This window comes from Perognathus longimembris, chromosome 9, assembly GCF_023159225.1.
Source record: "Perognathus longimembris pacificus isolate PPM17 chromosome 9, ASM2315922v1, whole genome shotgun sequence".
Taxonomy (NCBI): Eukaryota; Metazoa; Chordata; class Mammalia; order Rodentia; family Heteromyidae; genus Perognathus; species Perognathus longimembris.
In genome coordinates this window covers 53,569,161-53,577,889 of record NC_063169.1, presented here as the reverse complement: position 1 = coordinate 53,577,889, position 8,729 = coordinate 53,569,161, and the positions used below count along the sequence as shown (strand labels likewise).

At 41.9% G+C, this 8,729-nt stretch overlaps 1 protein-coding gene across 6 annotated transcripts in view; it reads left to right on the top strand.

Moving 5' to 3' along the window:
• Positions 1 to 1,021: 1,021 nt before the first annotated feature.
• The window catches only part of Bclaf1 (BCL2 associated transcription factor 1), a 30,483-nt gene continuing 22,775 nt past the window's right edge, over positions 1,022 to 8,729 (top strand). For 5 of the 6 annotated variants that reach the window (XR_007212118.1, XM_048354148.1, XM_048354146.1 and 2 more), the window contains exons 1-2: positions 1,022 to 1,149; positions 5,010 to 5,095. The gene's annotated coding sequence lies outside the window, so the exon portion shown is untranslated. The remainder of the gene's footprint in view (positions 1,150 to 5,009; positions 5,096 to 8,729) is intronic. The other variant, XM_048354145.1, reaches the window with a different exon arrangement.

Sequence of the window (8,729 nt, the reverse complement as noted above, 5' to 3'; positions counted from 1 at the left end):
TGGGTGAAACATTCCAACCTTCACCTTCTTCCAGTGGTAGTAAGATGAGAGATCAATCGTACAACTACCACGCAACTAAACCCAGGATCCATTCTACGAAAACGAGGTATTTATAGCTGCGCTGGACTGGATTAAATTGGATTGTGTGGAAAGAATGCCTTAGGCGCAGTGTTAAAATTCACGACCAGGGGGACCCATTATGGATTTAAATGACACAGACTGAGAGCTAATTACAACTCTGAAAACCTTCAAGTCAGTTAATGTCCTAAAACATCCAAGTCCCCAAGGAAGCACAAGTGAGAAGTACTAGTAGTTAAATGTGCTATTTTTTTTTTTTTTGCCTATTGATAACCATCTGATTCCTCAGTCTGGGAGATCAGGTTAGGACGGTTCCCCAGGCACCGGCGATCCGGAGGGACCCGCAGGCCGCGCTTTCCGGGGGCGCCAACCGCATCAGTGCCGAGTGGGAACGCTTCAGTACCGGTCTCCAGAACCTCCACCGCGGCCGTGTGACTTCTGAGATCGCCTGCCAGTCAAGGAAAGCGTAGTTTAAGCCGTGGCCATCTCCAACTACCCAAGTGCGTTTGGCGCTCAAGGCAAAGCACTAAGAGCCGCGGCAGCCCAGGCGTCCGGGAAGAAATGCGGTGTCTCCCGGCCGCAGGGCCTGCTCAGGGCCGGCTCTCGCTGAAAGAATAGCCCGGACGACCCAACCGCAAGCCGGTAACCCGGCCGCGTCTCCTCAAGCCCAGGCCCAGAAGCCCGCGGCGGAGCGCGGGGGCCCTCACGACGCCCAGCGTCCCCGCCCCCTTCCCCAGTCTTCCGCCATCAAAACGGAGGCTGCCGCTGTGGTCCGGAGGGCGGAGCTACTACGTCTTCGCGCGAGAACGGCCACGAGACTTCCCAGAAAGCCTCGGGCCAATGTCTAGCTTGAGCCGGAGAGCCGGTTTAGGGCGGGAGAGTGGGCGGGGCTTCGCCCTGGTATTTAGCGGCGCCTGAGGCCACGCCCCAAGTCGGAAGTGACGGCGAGGAGCTAGCGCGTCGAAGCCACCGCTATGGTTTTTCCCTCTCGTTCTTGAGTCGGGAAATGGCCGCTGTGTAGTTACAACGGAGATAAGTCTCGGGAACCGGAACCGTTCTCTGACGAGTCAGGTAGGCCTTGTTCCGCGTCTAGGTTACTCAGATGGCGGTGAGTTCCGAGGACGGATGGATATCGTGAACACTTTATGTGTGTGTGTGTGTGTGTGTGTGTGTGTGTGTGTGGGTGACGGGCCGGCGGTGGTGAGAGGACCCGGGTGACGTTGCGCCGTTAGCGGCGCGTTTTTCCCTCAGCTTTCCTCAGGGTCTTGAGGTAGTACGGGCAGGCCGCGGGTGGGGGAGGGGCTGGGTGCTGTGCGGCGGCGGCGAACCTGGCTCGCCTTCCTGCAACCGCGCGGCCTGCCTTGCGCGTGCGTAAACCTCCCTTTCCAGCCCTTCCCCCATTTCCTCGGCCTGGACCCCGGCGCGCGCCCGGCTGAGCGCTCTGCGCACGCGCGCTCCCCTCCTTTTTCTCTTCGCCCGCGTAAGGCGGCGTGGCGGCGTGAGGTGACTTCTGGCGTCGACCTCTTCCTTGTGGGACGGAAACTCCGCAGTTCTTTTTCAGCTTTTGATAAAACCAGAGTCCCGCAGCGAAGTGCAGTAGGTGGGTCGACCCGGCTTCGCGTCTTCTCGAAGCCACTTTCCCGGGCTGTAGGCGACCTGTCGGTTTTAGGCCTCATTGTTCGAACTCGGGTTTCCAACTCGGAATTAGACTCTTCTTGGTCGCCTGCCCTTTTTGTAAGTGAACCAGGCCGTTGCCACACGGGCCGTTGGTGCCACCGGGACGTTTTCTCGGGTGCTAATTTTCCTTAGTTCCCCTGGCAACCCTCTTGTTTTGGGACGGTCTTGCCGTCTTGGGTCGTTGCTTGTTGCTTAGCGTGGGGTTCCGGGTCTTAGGATAGATCGAAGAGGTGGGGGTGGGGGTCCTGCCACTCTCGGGGCAGAATTGCCCATCACCTTTTCAGAGAAGTTGAAGCCAAGACTGGTGAGGGTTTTATTTTCTTTTTGCTTTGTTTTGTTTTTATTTGTCTGTTTTATCTTGAGACAGAAACTACCCATACAGCTGGCCTTGTACTGCCTGGGGTCCTACTGCCTTGGGTTTCTGGTGTGCCACAATAGGTCCAGGGATTTTGCCCTTATTTTAAATCCACAAGTTGACTCCCTTCATCATTCAGGTTTTTCTCGTCAAGAGTCAAGCAGCAGTATGGACAAATACCTATTCCCACCTAATTTTTATTTTCTGGTGTTTTAGAATTGAGGCAGTTACGTAGCTAAAACTAATGAAAAAATGATTAGCTACTTCAGATTTGTATTTTATTGGCTCAGCGTCTTTAAAGAATACATTTAAAATACATATATTTTGGTATTAAAACCAAAAGCAAAATTTCTTCAATGCAAATTCTCTAACTGTAATGATTAGACTCTTTAGGCAACCAGTATTACATAGAAAAAATCTCTCTCAGCTTATTTGTATCTGTGTGGTCCTACCAATTTGGGTAAATAAATTGCTGGGAAGGATTGTGTATCTAAAGTATCTCATGGCAAACGACCAAATGGTTTGCAGCATCTTGTTTCATACTCTCACTCTTACATTGTGGGGAACCCTGGAGCTACCCTAAGTTCAGATAATCAAACAGGTGACTCAAACTGTTTAGACTTAATTTCTTGTCATGAGGAACTCTAGGCTTTTAAGACTTGGGACAGACATCAAAAGAACTGCTTGCTTTTGAGTTTATTGAACAACTTCGTGGACAGCAAGCTATACTGGATAATTGATGAGATCTGTAGAAATGGAGACTTTTCAGTTCTACATAGATTTTTGGGGGGTGGAGAGTTCTCAGAAACCACTACTTGAACACTTAGCATAGTTCTGCTGCATAATTTTCAGGATTTGTTACTGTAGTTGCAGTATGTAAATTTTGTTTATTATACAGATCTGTCTTAAAGTGGTCATCAGTATTAGCACAGTCATGAACAGGGCTGGGAATGTGGCCTAATGGCAAGAGTGCTTGCCTCGAATACATGAAACCCTGTGTTCCATTCCTCAGCAACACACACACACACACACACACACACACACACACACACACACACACACACACACACACACACACACACACACCCCACCCCCCCCCAGAAGTGGCGCTGTGGCTCAAGTGGCAGAGTGTTAGCCTTGAGGAAAAAAAAAAGAAAAAAAGCCAGGAATAGTGCTTAGGCTCTGAGTCGAAGCCCCAGGACTGGCCAAAAAACAAAACAACAACAACAAAAAAAAACAGAAGTAGGGATATGAAGATAATAACAGCACTAACCAGCATTTGTGTAATATTTTGGAGAATTCAGGTACATTAGTTTTACTGGATTTAATATTTTGATTTTCTACATGGAGACCAAAAAGGTCACTTAAGCCAGAGTGTGGCAAGACCTGATCTACAGTGCTCAGTTATATGCTTGCTCTTTTAAAATTTTGAGTTCAAAAGTAAAATAGTTTCTCATCAGTTAGATTTAATCACCGCAATTTACCAGTCTTGCTTAATAGCTGTCTAACATTTCCATGGAGTATTTAAAATTCCAGGGATTTCCTTTTTTGATCTGTGTTTGGGCTTGAACCCAGGGCTGGGTGCTATCCCTGAGCTCATTTTGCTCAAGGTTAGCCTAAGCTCTACCACTTTGAGCCACAGTTCCTCTTCTGACTTTTGGGAAGTTCATTGGAGATATGAGTCTCCTTGACTTTCTTGCCCAACTTGGTTTCCAGGCCCAGTCCTCAGATCTCAGCCTCCTAAGCAGCTAGGATTAGTAGCATGAATCATCAGCACTTGACCCTAAGAGCATTTCTTAATAAATGCTTGATAACACTCAGTGAATCTTTGCAGTGTTCTTACCACTAAGCCTATGGAATGAATTGTCTTCATCATTCCTTCTAACATAGCATTTTAAAAAAAATTGTGTCTGTGTGTTACTTGCTTCTGTCTGGTGTTTTCCCTCCTTCCCCTCTCTGAAGGTCCAAAAACAAAATTTAAGTATCATTTGAAATGCTATATTCTCAACAATGGGATAATAGTGCCTAGTATGTAGTAGGTTCAGATATCTTCTGAAAGTTGAGAATATTAGTTTCTTAAAAGATTGAGCATAAGATTATCAGGATTAAATAAAGTGCTTTGATATGAAGTGATCTAGCACAGTTACTGGTATGTGGTATTTAGGTGTTTACTATGATTTTTTGTTGATATCTGGTCCATTGTTCTTAGACTTTCTTGTGTGTTTTCTTGCTCTGGATGGCTTCAAACCGTAATCCTCAGATCTCAGCCTTCTGAGTAGCTAGGATTACAAACATGAGCCAACACTGCCCAGCTTGAAATACTTTTAAGTATATAGTTACTCTGATGGCTATCATATGAATTTAAAGTAGTAGTTTCAGATGAAATTGTATTATGTGGCAGGAAATGTCAAAAGAATAAATTGAACATTTAGCTGTCAAATGTTAGATGTTACAAAGTCTGGGGTATATAAATAATAACTGCAGGCTGTATGGTGTTTTCATATGCCATGATGGCATTGTTAAATACTTGGGGAATTTTTTGATTGACAACCTGTCTTCTGTTTTCTAAAGCCCAAATAGTTAGAATTGGAATTCAGGTTTTTAAGCAGGTTAAGTTGCTGTTACTACATGATGTACTGCTACACTGTGATTAAAAGATTTTAAAAAGTTTATTTAAAAAATTGGTTTTGGTAGTGTTTTACTACTCAGTCCAGTCTGGTCTTGAATTCTTGGTCCTCTTGCTTCAACCTTGTAAGTGCTGGGGATGTAGGAATGTGCCACCATTAAAAACTCACTGTTTAACCAGAAAAGTTTACAAAATTCATTTTCTTTGTCTTGAAATCCTAACTAGTTAATATTGAATTTATCATAAACCAAATTTATTTTTTGTCTTTGCCAGGAATTTGAATTTACAGTTAATTTCTAAGAACATCAATAACAGAATTTTACAGTATCCAAGACTACACTTACAGCATAAGGTTCAAGGTAACTACCATTTATTTTCCTAGTTTGAAATTTTGACTTATTGGAGAAAAATTGACTGTGAAGGGATGGTTGAGATGGTATGGTTTGGGTAGACAGAGATCAGAGGATCAAAGTCTTAGTCTGGCCCCAGGGAAAATTGAGATCCTAAACCTCAAAAAAAAAAAATGCTGGGAGAGTGGCTCAGGTGGTAGAGCACTTGCCTAGAAAACATAGGCACTGAGTTCAAACCCAATATTGCCCTCCCAAAAAGATTAGAAAAGATTGATGTATGTGTGACAATAGGAAGTCAAATTTTAAGGCTTAGGAAAAAACTTGTATATATCTATATTTTTTACACTTGTATAAAACCTCTAAATGATTCAGCACATAAAGCCATATCAAAACAAGATAAAAAGGCCCTGCTACTTATTTTTATTTGATGACTTTTATTTTGACAGCCTAAGCTGAGCATTTTCTTGCTTCAGTCTTAAGAGTGCTAGAATTATAGCCTGTGTCATCATTCCTGGTTCAAGACCTTGTTACTTAATCCAACTTCTTCAAGCAAATGACATTTCATAATACTTTTGTTGTTAAGCTTATTAAAATTGTTTATGTGTAAGCCATCTTAACATGAAGTAAATGTATTTGCTCATTGAGTCAACTGTATGTAACTATGATGAAACTAGGTGGTATAATTTTCTTAATTTTATAAATTGAGGGCACAGGCTTAGAGATTAGGAATTTGCCAAAGGTTACCTAAGAAAGTGTCTTAGCTTGGATTTGAATGAAGGTAGTCCAAATGCGAGCTTTGCTTGCTTTAGCTGTGAATATTTTTGTAGGACAGAAAGAATTATTAATCCAACTTTATTTTGGACTTATAACTACTTTGGTAAGTATGTTTTCTGCTTATTTTGAATTTTAGGCATATATTTAAAAGAAGTAAAAATTGGAAATGTGTCTTGGTGGTAGAGCATTTGCCTCACATATCCAGAGCTCATTTGATGATCCCAGCACCACACAAAACAAGATATGGCCAAATCCAACATGATACAAACTCAAACCTAAAAAATACACTGGGAGCAGAAAATCTCACGGATTTTTCAGCCCGGGCTGTCCTACAACCTCAAACCTCCTCTCAGTTTGCAAAAAGTAGCTAGGATATACAGGTGTGAGCTACAGGTACCTTGCCATTTCTTGACACCAAATTACAGTGATAAAAATTACACAGTTTATATTAACATTTGAGAAGGATAATATTTTGAAATCAAGTTGCAATAAAGTGTCACAACACATGATGCTATGGATTCCTTATTTTAGAAACTGAAGGTAGTCTCATCTCTCCCCTTTAAGACCAGCATCTATTGCCTAGCACTGAACTTGTGATCTTCTTTCCCATTTGCTAGTATAAAAGTGTATACTACTACATCTGGCTTAAATTTGATTTTTTTAAAAAACCCATTTTGATAGGTTGTTAAAATCATATAAATGCTGGGGATGTGGCTTAGAGGTGAAGTGTTTGCCTAGTATGAAGCCCTGGGCTTGATTCCTTAGCATCATATAAACAGAAAAGGCCAGAAGTGGCCCTGTGGCTTAAGTGGTACAGCGCTAGCCTTGAGCAAAAAGGAAACCAGGGACAATGCTCAGGCCCCAAGTTCAAGCCCCAGGACTGGCCAAAAAAAAAAAAATCACATAATTTGCCAAATCAAATTTGCCTGGTAGTCTACTGGTAAAAGGTTTCTTGTTAATGTTGAATTTACTTCATATGTTTTGTAGAACTTTTATTCTACCCTTTTGAGCCCTGATGCTATGTTTTCTTTCGTCTTTGTCTTTCTTGCTTGGGATTGACATGAGAGCAAGAAAAAAATGTAGTTATTATTAAAAGAAGAGATATTTCTCTTACATCTTGACTTTTTTGTTTATGTTCTTTTAGGAAATACACACAAATCTTATTTGTAAATGTTTTTATAATACTGAGCAAAAACTCCACTTGTAAAATAAATGCCTTCAGAAATGTTTAGTTATGGGTGGGAAGCATGGCTCAAGCCTTGGAAGGAAGCACTGGCTTAGCCTTTTTGTGAGAGTGCAGGCTGTTGGTTTAGGTCTTCCCCCCCCCCCCCCCCGGCCAGTCCTGGGGCATGAGCTCAGGGCCTGAGCACTGTCCCTGGCTTCTTTTTGGTCAAGTCTAGCACTCTGCCGCTTGAGCCACAGTGCCACTTCTGGCCATTTTGTATATTATGTGGTGCTGGGGAATAGGCTGTTGGTTTAGTAAGTTGACTTTTAAGGAAATGGTCACTTACTTTAAATAATGAATTAGAAATTTGGAAATTGACTGGGAATAATACAAGTTTGAATTTTAGTGGGTACACTTTATTTACACGGGTGGTTCTAGAGATTTGTGAGTTTGAAAAATTGAGACAAACCAGATAATCTAGAAGTAATGGAAGGGTTATAGAAAGAGATATGTAATGAGTACATAAAATACATTTAAAAGTAGTCCTTTGCTAATATAAAAATAAGTATTTTACAAAGTTAAATTTCATCCACGTACATACACAGGAGCATATGGCTACATTTGCAGTAGAGAAATGCAAACAAATGTAAAGATGCAGCATTATAAACAGAAAAAGTTCACTAGTGCTTATGTGGTAATAATTTCATAACCACCTCTTGATAGTGTGGTAATCTTAAGTGTATCCACTTAAAATTGCTGGCCCTGTGATTGCTGGTCATCTCTGAGCATTTTGTTTCCCCAGTAAATTTTGTGTTGCATTATTTTTCATAGTATATAATACTCTTAATTATAAAATGTGTTAATTTTCTTTATTGGTAAGGCTTTTGTCAACAACAGGCTATTGGTGAAGTTTTTGGGGAAATCAGGTTAATACGCGAATTTTTGATTACATGAGTGTCAGTGCCTCTAACTTTTGAGATTTTTCTTTTTAGCTGATACTACTAGGGGTTGAACTCAGGGCTGTGTGCTTTCACTTGGCTTTTTCTCATCAGTAGTTTTCTACCACTTGAATCTCAGCTCTAGTCCCCTGACTAGTTTTAAAGGTCAATTGTATATTGCATAAATTAAATTTAAGAGGCTAAGTAAGAAGGTACAAGATGGGTGCTGGTAGATCACGCCTGTAATCCTCGCCACTCAGGAGGCTGAGATATGAGGATGGTGGTTTGAAGCCATCCAGGGCAGGAAAGTCCATATAAACTCTTTATCTCCCGTAATCTACTTGGAAAAAGCCTGAAGTGACACTCTGCTCAAGTGGTAGAGCACTAGCCTTGAGCAAAAGAAGCTCAGGGACAGAGCCCAGGCCCAGAGTTCAAGCCCCAGGATTGACCAAAAAAAGAATGTACTGGCTTATAGTCATTAAAAAATTTTAAATAGTCTTTTATTATTGTAAAGGTGAAGTTACAGTGGTTATAGTTGTGTAAGTCAAGTAAAGGGTAAGGACATTTTTTTTTGGACAGTGCCATCCCTTCCCTCATTCTCTCCCAGTTCATTGAAAAATATAAGAAATATAGTTAAATATGACATTTGGTATATATGTGTGGGTTTTACCTTTTTCCTTTGGTGATGGTACTCTTTAAACCAGCAAACGGGAATTTACTAGGAAGATACTACCTTTTGACCTTCAACTCTGCTTGCTTTTTATTT